This window comes from Phaseolus vulgaris, chromosome 6 (genome assembly GCF_051622355.1).
Source record: "Phaseolus vulgaris cultivar YP4 chromosome 6, ASM5162235v1, whole genome shotgun sequence".
NCBI lineage: Eukaryota > Viridiplantae > Streptophyta > Magnoliopsida > Fabales > Fabaceae > Phaseolus > Phaseolus vulgaris.
In genome coordinates, this window is record NC_143503.1 from 15541144 (window position 1) to 15554085 (window position 12942).

A 12942-nucleotide genomic window follows, 5' to 3' on the forward strand; every position below is an offset into this window, starting at 1 on the left:
AAAATCAGGTGCAGATTTCTTTCATCAAGAACAACCAATTGCAACATCTCTTGCACCATCTCTTGCAAATTTCTGAGAAGTGAGTGTTCATCACTGCTGTCATGGAATCAACCCCTCCCACCTCTAAAAGAGTCAAAACCAGAGCTGTAAGGTCTGGAGGAAGGCTTGAAAGCTGGTTTTCTGGTGACACCGATCTCATTGAGAAGTATAGATATGAAACAAGTGTCAAGAAGATAAACAACCCCAAGGTTGTGTGCTTTGACTGGCTGAAAAGTCAAAAGCTTGACAATGTGAGGAAGCTTCTCAAAGACCAGTCACTCAAAAAGTTTCTGGAGCTCAAAGGGAACATATATCCAGATTTGGTGAGAGTTTTCTAAACCAACTTGAAGTTTGAGGGAAACAACTTAGTCTCTCATGTGAAAGGCGTGGAGATGGAGATAACCCATGAGGTTTGGGCCGCTGTAGCTGGGCTTAAGTTCTCTGGATTAAGAATCAACAAAGGAAACCTTGGTGTGGTAGAAGATTTCAACAAAATCCAGTTCTACAAAAGTTGCTTGAAGAACAAACAATCTCAAGTTAGCACTTGCTCGGTTGGAGGCTTGAGGATTGATGAGAGGCTGCTTGCTCTCATTGTAACTTGGATCCTAACTCCAAGGGGGAGTAATCACTCAGTGTTGACTGAAGAAGATCTGGTTTACATCTTCTGTATCACCAAGAAAGTGAAGATCAATTGGATTCACATAATCAAGGAACATATGCAAAAAGCCATGAGGTTAGGCGATTACCACTATCCCTATGCTGTTTTAATATCTAAGTTTCTACACTATATTGAAGTTAATCTTGAAGATGAAACTTCTGAGCTGGACAAGTGAACTCAAGAGTTGAAAAATGGATCACTCAGCAAGATGGGCTTCACAAAAATAGGTGGAAAATGGTTAAGTAAGGATGGTGATCATGGTGCCTTATCAAGTGGTGCTGCTCACCTTGAACAAGATGAACCTGCTGACATGGATGTTCAACATGAAGATCCAGCTGAAGATTTTCAAGATGCATGACCTAGTGCTGATGTTGAACATCAAGGAGAAAGAATGCAAACCATGTCTCCTTTTGAAAGACTCATGGTGAATAGGCTAGATACCTTTGCTGAAAATCAAAGGAGCCTTCATGATCTATGTGCTAGCAACTTTCAGAGGATAGATACAAGTTTTGACAACATGGATGCAAGGTTTATGACTCTGGACAAACAGATTGAAGCTGTCCAGAATCAAATCTTTGATCTTCAGTTTGCTGATGAAGAAGACTGAGAGAAAAACAACCGATTGGCCATCGAAACAATCGATTGTTTTTGGCTGTTCTCTTTTCTGGTTTTAAAATTTCTTTCCTTCTGTTGTTGCTGTTTTATTCTGATGTAATTGGAACAATGTTTTATTTTATCTCTTATCTTTGTCTATTTGTGAAGACAAATAGGGGGAGATATATGCTGTGTTTGTGTTTCCAATTTGTATTATGTTTCTGTTTTTCAAAATTGTTAAAAACAGGATGAGTGATGTTATTTGGTTCTGATATTGAATGTTTAAGCTTTAATTGTTAATCTGTATACTAACAGAATATCAGAAGTTCAATGTATTACTCAAAGTTCTTTTGCAGGAATTGCTTCAGATTTAATCAAAGAACAACACAAGCATCAGGGATTTGTCTTCATCAAATAAGGGGAGATTGTTGAACCAAATGATGTTCAATGTTTTGATGATTCCAATCCTTTGAAGGATGATGAAGCCTCTGCTTTGCTTGATGCTGCTGTGCTGGTTTAAGTTTTGTTCTGGGTAGTTCTATGTTGTAATCAACACTTAGATTAAATCTCAAAGCAATTAGCATCTCAATTTTATCAAAGAAAAATGATTTTCAAACTAAGTTGAAACAACCGATTGTTTTGTCGAAACAACCGATTGTTTTGTCGAAACAACCGATTGTTTTGTCGAAACAACCGATTGTTTACACTTAGGTGTTTTCAGAAAGTTTGAAAACTGTTTTTGAATGGTGTTTTTGTTAAGTAACAAAACAACCGATTGATTCGAGGAAACAATCGATTGTTTGTTTTAAAACCATAACAGAAAAACTGTTTTCTTTGGCTGAGCTTTAAATGCTTTAACTGAATACGCTCTAGTCATTAAATGCTTTGACCAATCAACTTTAAATGCAATTAAGAGTTTGTTAAGATTTGATAACAAAATATATTCTTAGATATATTCTGAAAAACAGTTTTGATATATTAAGAATCTTGAAACAAATTTTTTAAAATCTAAGAGTTTTTTAAAAGAGTTCTGAGATTGCTAAAGAGTTGAGAGATTGATCAAGGTGCTAAATAGGATTCTGCTTGTATTGATTTCAGATTTCCATCTGTAACAAGTGTAATCTTTGTAAACTACTGAACAAATTCGTTTGTGTGTGTTGCTGAGATTGGCTGTGTGTTCTTGAGGTGTTCAAGATCAGCAATCTTAGTGTTGGCCAAGGAGAGTGTGTTTCTTGAGGTGTTCAAGGTCATTCTCTTGGTTGTGGTGTAAGTGATCAAGGTGTGGTTGCTTAGTGGATATCCTCAGGGTTTCTGAGAAGACTGGATGTAGCTCTAGTTTTGAGTGAACCAGTATAAACAACTGTGTACAATCTCTCTATCCCTATCTCTTTAAATTCAGTTTGTTTGTTGTTTGCTGGTATAAACAACCGATTGTTTCGAAGAAACAACCGATTGTTTTTCCTGATATTACAGTTTTGCTTGCTGTTTTGGCTAACTGAATTGCTGAATCAATTGGTTTCTGAAATAAGTTCATTCTAGCTTTGAAAAGTTTGCGAAAACCCTTTTAAACAATTCACCCCCCCTCTAGTTTAAAGCCATCTTTTCTAACAAATTTCACCTTGGTTTAGGTGAAGACTGGATGTAGCTCAGTTGAGTGAACCAGTATAATTGCCTTGTGTTCATTCTCCCTTAATCTCTGCACTTAAATTTCTGCATAACTGTTAAACTGTCAAGAAATAAATCTGTTCAATTAATAATAAATCTGTTCTTTCTGGGTTTGTTACATACTGTTTTTAGTTTCTGGAAAAACTGTTTGATTATGAAAAGAACATATATAATCTGTTAAAAGCCACTGAACAGATTGATTGTGATAGGTTACTCAATTAATTGTCAAGCTATCAATTGAACCTTAATCACTTGCTTAAAATTGAAGCTTGTTATTTTGTGATTCACTGTTTTTCTTCCTAATATCAGTGAGTGTGTATCTGGAAAATCAATCTGCATAATCTCGTGATTAACTTGACTGTATAAACGTTTTTCAAAAACAAACAGTGCCAAAATAAATCTGTTCAATTTCAAATAAATCGATTTATTTTCTGTACACTGTGATAAATACTGATTCTGCGAGAAACTTTTAAAAGATCAATTCACCCCCCTCTTGAACTTTGGCACTATTAAACCCAACAGTGATAAAGTTAGATTTTGGGAGGATGTGTGGGTCGGTAACTCGAACTTGAAAACCTTGTATCCAAGATTGTATTCTCTCTCGCTGAATCAAGGTCAGAAGGTGGGAGAGGTAGGAGTGTGGGATGAATTGGCATGGAGGTGGACCCTTAATTGGAGGAGAAGTAGATTTGAATGGGAATCAGTTTTGTAATCTGAACTTGGTAACCACATTTCCAGGGTTAGAGTAAGGAAGGTTGTGAAGGACACCCAAGTGTGGAGAAGTGATGAATACGATTGTTTTTCGGTAAGTTCAGCGTTTGAGTGTCTGTCAAAGCCTGAAAGGGGCCCCCAAAAAGAGGTGTTTACCCTCCTTTGGAAGGTGAAGACATTTCCTAATGTGATGCTTACGGCCTGGAGGGCACTGTTGGGTAGAATCCCCATAAGACTGTGTTTGAGTAGGCGAGGGACTGTGATGAACTCTAAAGTGTGTGCTTTATGTTTGTCCGCGAAGGAGTCTTGCCAACATCTCTTTGTGGAATGTGATCATGCATGGCGGGTATGGACTATGTGCTTTAAATGGATCGGTATATTGTTCGTCCAACATAATGAGATCACGGCTCACTTTGACAACTTCTACTTGTTAAATGGTAGTCGTAAACAAAATCTGGTATGGAAAGGGGTGTGAACAACCATAGTTTGGTGCCTGTGGGAGCATAGAAATGCAGTGGTGTTCAATGAAGGTGTAGTGGACGTTGAAGAGGTGTTACATAAGGCCCAACTTAAGTCGTGGTTGTGGTTAAAGCACAAGGGACACAATTTCTCTTATTCGTTCTCTCATTGGATGCTGAATCTGTGGTCCTGTATTAATAGCTATAAGTAATTGTCTATAAGCTATACAGGAAGACGGTGGAAGTAGGGTTCCTTGAGGTAACCTTAGATATTGAGAAAGGATGAAGGTTGGTTCTATGTGGGGTTGCTCTCTAACGTGTTATTAGCTAGGCTCTATAAGGTAGAGTGGCAGGGTCTTATGTTCACTATGCAGTTTACTCTGGTGCATTTGCTGATGCCTTGGGTTACTTTGGAGTAGTCGTTGGCGGTGTAACTTTAGTGTCGTCACGGTGTGGGGAGACTATAGACTGAGATGCTGGTCAGAAGTGGATGGGGTGATCTTGGGTGCCTTGTGTGGTCGCTGGGTGGAATGGCAAATGGTGTTGGAGCTAGACGTGATGCTGCTGGAGGAGTTGGTGTTTTATGTAGAAAGCCACTTTGTTGCCCTGTTTACCATCTGTTGGTTAATATATGTTGGTTCTGACGACCAGGTATTCACTCCCAGTTTTGGAGTTGTCCGAAGGCATCACTGTTGTCTTGGTGTGGTGCCTTTGAATTGAATTGCATATGTTTATGAAGGGTGGAGGTTTAAATATGATGGAGTTATGATATTAAGGATAAAGGTAGGAAGAAGGAAATTGGATGTAGGGGAGGTCTAAGTTCGCCTCGTGGCTGATGGATGCCAAGTTTGTAGGTTCGAGTGCTGTTTGAGAGATGGTGTAGTAGTCGGTTTGGCATTCAAAATGTTGCTGACTTGTTAATATGGTATGATTGTTGAGTTGGTTGCTGCAATAACCTTCTCAAGCTGTTCGTATGGTGCACCTTTAGAATGTTCTCCTAAAGGTTTAGCTAATTTCATTGATCTTTCTCTCTGGAGTGTACTGCTTTTTTGGAATAAGTACTGCCAAAATAGTTCTGTATATCTATCTTGGGTGGGTGTATGTAGTATATGCCACGTTATGGCTATTGCTCTATACCATACGGAGGCGTATCTGAGGGGTGCTGTATACGGGTTGGGATACCCTTGAAGTATCCCTTTTAATTTAATTAATTTATTGCTGATAAAAAAAAACTGGGAAAAAATCAAATGGGTGCAGTGATTCTAAGACTCTCAATTGCTAACCAGAAAGTTTTTTCACTCTAGGGAGAGCTAATTTTGAAGTTGTGTCCGGTTCACAAAATTTTATTTTTGGTAAAGCTAGAATAGGTTACAAACCTATTATTTAAAATAAAGTGAAACAATTCAAAAGTTTTTTTTCTTATAGAGAACTTAATGCCTCACCTTTTATCACATGTTTTTATTGAATGAGAAAAGTCCTGATATGATTCCACTAGCACAATTAGAATGATTCTTGACATTCTTAGGAATCATCTTGAGTTGGTTATGAGATAGGCACTTTATCATAGAATTGGATCAAGGTTCTATGAACAAGAACTCACCAAAACTAGTGCCAAAACACAAACTCATGGAAGTTCCAATTATTGTCAAATTGAACCGATTAAAATGAGAGGAAAAGCAATTGCACCGAATAGAATTGACATAGAACTGAAATGAACCGATCAAAATGAAATAAAAGGCAAGAATACTTAAAAGAAGTGCTGGAAATGTAAAAGCACCGAACCAAAACACAAAACAAAGAAGAACAACTTGCTGAAAAGTGAAATAGCCGAACCAAAAGACAAGAACACAAGCTAAGACATGAATATCAAAAGAGAAGGAAGGAAGGAGAAGAGAAAGCTCATGAAGATGGAAGAATGGTTGGATGATCACGCCACTAGGAGGATGGAGACTCCAAGATAAGTGTGCAAGCCGCCACTTGAGGTAACCATGGAACCATCAAGATAAGACTAGTGAAGAAGGCACAAAGCTCTCCAATGCTCTCTCAAAAATTGAGTATAGTTTCTCTAATCAAAATTCAAATCTGAAAAATACAAGGGCAGCACCTTAATTTATAGCCTAGAGGTGCTGAAATGCAAGCTAAATAAATTCAAAAACTCCCCCCAAATTCAAATGAAAGTGGCGCCTAAACCAAGTCATGAGGAAGGTGTGATCTCTTCTCTCACTTTAGCACCTCCTTATTTACTCCTACACCTATCTACTAACGCGCCCCCCCCCCCCCCCCCCCCCCCCCCCCCTAAGACTCCTAACTAAAGACCTAAAGATACTTTAACAAAAGAGGTTTCTAATGTTTCCCTCTTAAGCACCTTTCTAAACAATATTCTTTATTATTTAAAACTTGGCCTTGCCCCTCATGGGATGGACTTGGGCTTTTTGGGCTTTGGCCTTCTTGGGTTTGGGCTTGGGCTTTGGGCTTTGGGCTTGGGCCTCATCTTTATGTTATGTCTTCTTTTAATTTTTGAGAAGACTAGAAGGAAGAACTTTAGATGTGAAGGCAAATGACCTCTTCCTTCATCAATAAAAGCCTCCTTTACTTGATTCTCATCAAGTCCTCTCCATTAAAAACTATAAAATTAGAAAATATGATATTCCTTATTATGGAAAATTGAAATGAATGCCAAAATTTGCCAAAAATAAAATTAACATTGTTGGACCGAAATTAATAAGAGTCCATATCCTGTTGCATAATTTGTTTTGCAAGTGTACTTGAGAGTTGAGAAGCATTTACAAATATGGTGCTAAAATATGAGGGATATGTCACTTACGATTACAATAATAAAGAGAAGATACTTAACTATGGAGATATAGGAGATGATGCTTCTATCATCATTCATAATGCACTTTATGTTAAGGGGTTGAAACACAATTTGTTGAGCATTAGTCAGTTGTGTGATAAAGGTCACAAAGACACCTTTGAACCATATTTGTTCTGAACATGTGAGTCTAAAACTAATAAAGTTCTTTTCGTTGATAAGCGAGTTAACAACATATAAATGCTAGGTATTAAACTTGCTACATCAAATTTTGAATGTTGGATTAAAAAATATGATGATTCCTAGTTATGGCATAAAAGAATAACTCATATTCAAATGCATCATTTGAACAAACTAATTGCTAAGGATTTAGTAATTGAACTTCCAGAGCTCAAGTTTGAAAAGGACAAGATCTGTGAAGCTTGTCAAAAGGGAAAACAAACTAAAATTTCTTTAAACTAGAAAAAATGTTTCTACAAGAAGGCCTCTTGAACTACTTCACATGGACTTTTTTGGTCTTCAAGAACCATGAGCCTTGGAGAAAACTATTATACATTTGTCATTGTGGATGATTATTCTAGATTCACATGGATACTATTCAATATATTCAAGAATGATGCATTTCTTGCTTTTAAAAAGCTTGCCAAGCTTTTGCAAAATGAAAAAGGTTGCAACATTAATTCAATAAGAAGTAATCATGGATATGAGTTTCAAAATGAAAAAAAATATTTTATTTTGTGAATAAAATGACATAAGTCATAACCTTTCTGCACTTACAACTCCACAACAAAATAGAGTAATAGAAGAACTAGTTAGGATTATGCTTAATGAAAATTCTCTTATAAAATACTTTTGGGTTGATGTTGTTAGTACAACTTGTTATGTGCTTAACATGGTACTTACTACGCATATCCTTAAGAAAACTCCATATGAATTGTATAAAGGAAGAAATCCTAGTATAGACCATCTTAGAGTTTTTGGTTGCAAAAATATTGTGTTAAATTATAACAATGGTTAAAAATGATCTTTAAAAACAATTCTAAAACTATCATTGATCAAGGTGTCATTGTAAGACATTTTTTTTACAACAGGCTAACCCGTCGTTGTTTAAAATAGTTTTAACGACAACTTTAATTTATAATTGTTGTTGTATGCTATATATTCAAGATGATTAGAGAAACTTCATCGTAGTTTAGAAAAAAATGACTTTTAATGACAATTGGCACATGGAACTATTGTTTAAAAAGCAACAAACAACGATGGTTTGTGCCAACCATCATTAAAAGTCCCATTTTTTAAACAATGACGAATTTTCTCTAAACATCTTTAATTTATAGCTTAAAGCGATTGTCTGACTGAATCATTATCGTTGTGAGGTTTTCTTTCCAGTTATGGTACAAAACTAAGAAAAAGAATATGACTCATCAAACAAGAGTGTTCATCTTGGAGTCTTGTCCCCTCCAAGTGGCGTAATCACACCTTTATCATCTTAAGCTTATTTTTCCTTTCATCTTTTTATTTTTCCATTTCTTTATGTTCTTGTGTTCATATTTTTCTATTCGGTTTCCATCTTCTTTCTTTCTTTTATATGCTCTTTAATACCGCACTTATTCATCATCAATACCATATAATTGTGTTTTCACTTTGCCCTCTAGAAGTGAACATTCACACTTACTTAACCACTTGGTTAAATTTATGTCCAGTGAGAATCTTCTTTGGGGTTTTCACCATATTCTGCTTAAAATAAAAAACGATAAACAAAGTGCAACCCATAAAAATGTGCAATCCTAAAATAACTCACATCATATGGTATCAAAACATAGTTTTAATTGTGCTTATCTTGTTTATGTTGATTTTCTGTTTTAAAATTCCAGCACATTTCAATTATGTATTTATCTTTAAGCAATTCCAATTCCACTTTACAATTCAACACCTTTCAATTTAGTCTTTAAATTCCTTGTTATTTATAATTCCGCTTTTTATTCATTAAGCAATTGAAATTCTGCTTTTGGATGATTTTCTATCATCTTTTTCTTTACCTTACCTATTTTGCTTGAGTATTATGTTCTTAGTGTTCTAGTAGTCTTTAAATCCATTATGCTTATTTTTCTTTTAATTGTGAAGAACTCAAAGTAATTAGAATTTGTTAAAAGTGTTAGTTGATTTAGTTCCAAACAAAGTATTCAAGTGATCATATGAATTGAATCCCAATCTATTTTTGAAATTTGAAAGTGAATTAAAAATATGCATGCTAAGATTATGGACATTTTGAATCCATAAAAGAAAAACAAAGACAAAAACAAATTCAGTGCAATTCACTTTTCAAGTCCAAAATTGATAAAAAAAAAGGATTCTTTTTGTGTGGAAAATGGTGTTCATATTTGTGGAATTTTATCCTTCTTGCTTTCATAATTTTTAAGACACTTACAACTTCTTGCTTTTATTGTTTAAACTAATTATTTGTTTTGTAGTACAAAAGAAGACCAAAAGGAGCTTGATGCAAAAGGAAGAAGACATGAGACAACTAGTCACAAGGATGCAAAGGCTAGAAGATGCTTAAGAGAGACAAGTCAAAGAAAAGAGGTGGGAGCCTAGAAGAGCTACAAGACATTACATGCACTATGAAAGTCATGAAGACGAAGAAGATTGGAGAGTGCAAAATTTTGAAGCTAGGTACCATCATCAATACCCAAAGAAGACCCTACCTTTTGTAAAATTACCTAGTTTTAATGGGGATAGTGACCCAAATGTATATCTAGGATGGGAAGTTAAGGTAGAACACACTTTTAATGTGTATGAGGTCGAAGAGGACCAAAAGGTTAAGTTAGCTTCCCTAGAATTTGTAGACTATGCCATGTAGTGGTGGCATCAAGTTGTAATCGACATTGGTTTGAATAAGAGACCAATCATGGTCTCTTGGTATGATTTGAAAGAATGCATGCGCGAGCGATTTGTTCCTCCTTATTATAGGAAGGAACTCTTGTTTAAGCTCCAACAACTTCATAAAGGACCTAAGAGTGTAAACGAGTATTTTAAAGATTTAGAAGTAACTTTGACTAAAATTAATATGTATGAAAGTGAAGAGTCAAAGATTGCTAGATTTGTGAGTGGATTATGGCAAGAAATACAAGATGTTGTAGAATTATATGAGTATACTTCTTTAAAAAAATTGGTTCACCTAGCCATGAAGGTTGAATCACAAGTTTTGAAGAAAAATTCTTTTATAAATACTCATAATGATGAATTTTACAAATCATCTTGGAAGGGCAAAAACAAATTTCAAAACCAAGATTCTCCTTCCAATTTCTCAAAAGAAACCTCCCCACATCATAAAGATTATAAAGATAAATCTTCTACTCCTAAACCACCCACCAAAACCTCAAGTCAAAAATGCTTTAAATGTTTAGGTTTTGGGCACATTGTTGCTAATTGCCCAAGTAAAGGAACAATGATGGTTAAAGGGGGAATAGTCGTGAGTGATCATAGTTCTCAATCATTTGAATAGAAAAGAAACTATGTTAGAGTGTTTAGTTAGCTAAGTCTCTTAGAATTTGGATCTTATCTTGAGTTCTTTACACTTCAAGTGGTGGCTCTTCACCATTCATCTTGTAGTCTCTTACCCCTCCAAGTGGCGTGACCATACTTTCACCATCCTAAGCTTATCTTTCCTTTCATCTTTTTTATTTTTCCATTCCTTTATGTTCTTGTGTTCATCTTACCAATTACTTTACAATTATTTATTTTTCTTATACTTTAAATTTCAACCATCTACTTTTCTACAAATTTCTTAAGATGCCTTCTTTCTTTCTCACTTTTACTAAGTAAAACCATTAGACGATTGTCTATAAACGATCTATCTTCATTTTGTTTTATATTCTAATTCATTTTTTCTTTCTAATTTGAATTTCTTTCTTCTTCCTGATTTTAATTTGTTTTTAAGAAAAGTATGAAGCAATGAAAATATAATATATAACATTTGTCTTTTGAACCTAAGTTTAATCCTATATTCATTAAGGAAACTTAGTTTTATTTAAAAACCTGACGTTACCAACTACCAATTGGGACAATCCTAAGAGGAGTAAAATGTGGCAAATAGTGATTAACAAAATTTAAGAGACAGACAAGATTGAAAGAAAGTAGAGTCTGTTTGTTGAAATTTATCCTAACAGTTATTCCATTATTGTACCTATTGTTCTTCAAAATGTCAGTCTAAACAGGGAAGGAGATAATGAAAATTAAGATACACTTCATACTGGGAAAGGTAGTGAAATATAAAGAAAGCGAACAGTTTAAGGGTAAAGGATATTGATTTGTTCAATAATGTTCTATTAAAAAATTGGAAGTGGAGGTTTGTAATAGAAGAAAAAGAATTGTGCAAAGAAATATTATAAAAGCAAAAAATACGAGTTGTGGAGAAACCTATCGGAGAGGAGAGAGTCAGTCAAAGAATCATCATGATAGATGGATTTATGAAAGGTGTGTAATAAAAGGGACAAGAAGATTGTTTGATGCTAACTTTTCTTTGAAAGTTGGAAAAGCAGAATGGTTTGATTCTGGGAGGTACGTGGAATGGAGACAGATCATTAAAACATAAGTTTGTGTTATATCCTAAAGTTTTGGGATTTGATTAATATTATTGTTGGATTATAAAGATTTAATTAGTAGATATTGGGATTTAATTAGTTGGGATTTAACTAATTAGAATTTAATTAGTAGTTTTTATCATATATCATTTATCTTTCGTTGGGATTTAATTAGCAGTTTTTATCACTTATCTTTATCATTTGTAATTTTTAGTACTCTATAAATAGAGTATTGAACTATTATCTCAGATATGAATAAATATATGCACCTTGTTTCCTTCTCTTAATTCTCTACCATATTCTTTATCATTGTTTCTTTTTCTTGGTATAATCGGAAGCCCACCTAGGGATTCCCTTTTACAAGCCTAATCGTTCTTCGAAATCTCTTACGAGAGGACCTAGGCGCTTGTGCACATGATCATTCATATCAATTGGTATCAGCTTAGACCTTCCAGTACTTTCAATGACAAATTCAACATGCTACGCTCAAGCTGTTAAGGAGATAGAAGATCGAATCTCCCAAAGGATGGATAATAGGTTGATGGAACTCGTAACTACATTGCAGGAAACCTTGACTCTTTCTATGAAAGACACCATGCAGGAATTACTTACTCAATCTTTTGGAGAAGGCACCCATGGCCTCTCAAATGACAACATGTCGCGTGGACCTCAAACAAGGTCTTCTTATGTTTGTGGCACAAGGTTGGCACACATTGACTCCCCCATATTCAATGGCGAAAATGTTAACCAGTGGATTCATCAATGCGAAAATTATTTTCTTATTGACAACACCCCAGACGAATTCAAGGTGAAGTTGGTAATTGTGCATTTAGAAGGCAAGGCCTTGCAATGACATACCGCACTTATGAAATTAGGTTTAGATATGGGTGCACCTTCGTGGACAACATTCACGAAAAGTCTAATTGATCGGTTTGGTGCAATTGGCAATGATCCCATGGCTAAGTTGATGCGTCTACGACAAAAGACTTTAGTTGATGACTATCATGAAGTGTTTGATTCAATTATTACAAGATTGAAGTTATCTGATGATCATATTCTAAGTTGCTTCCTTGGTGGATTACAGAAAGAAATCCAGATGATGGTAAGAATGTTCCAACCTACATCTCTACAACATGCGTTTACTTTGGCCATGACGTATGAAGCAGCCAATTCAAGCAATTTGATGGCCAAATTTCACAGGGGAGTATTGGTCCATCACCTGTTCCTATATCGTCTTCTCCAATCAATGTGGCCCCTAACCCCAAACCAACATGTCACTTAACGCCGGAGTTCGTAATAGAACGCAGAGCCAAAGGCCTTTGTTATTTTTGTGATGAACCCTACTCAATGGAGCACAGTAGGATACACAAGAAATTATAGCTTCACGTCATGGAGATGGAGGAAGAAGATGACTCACATGAT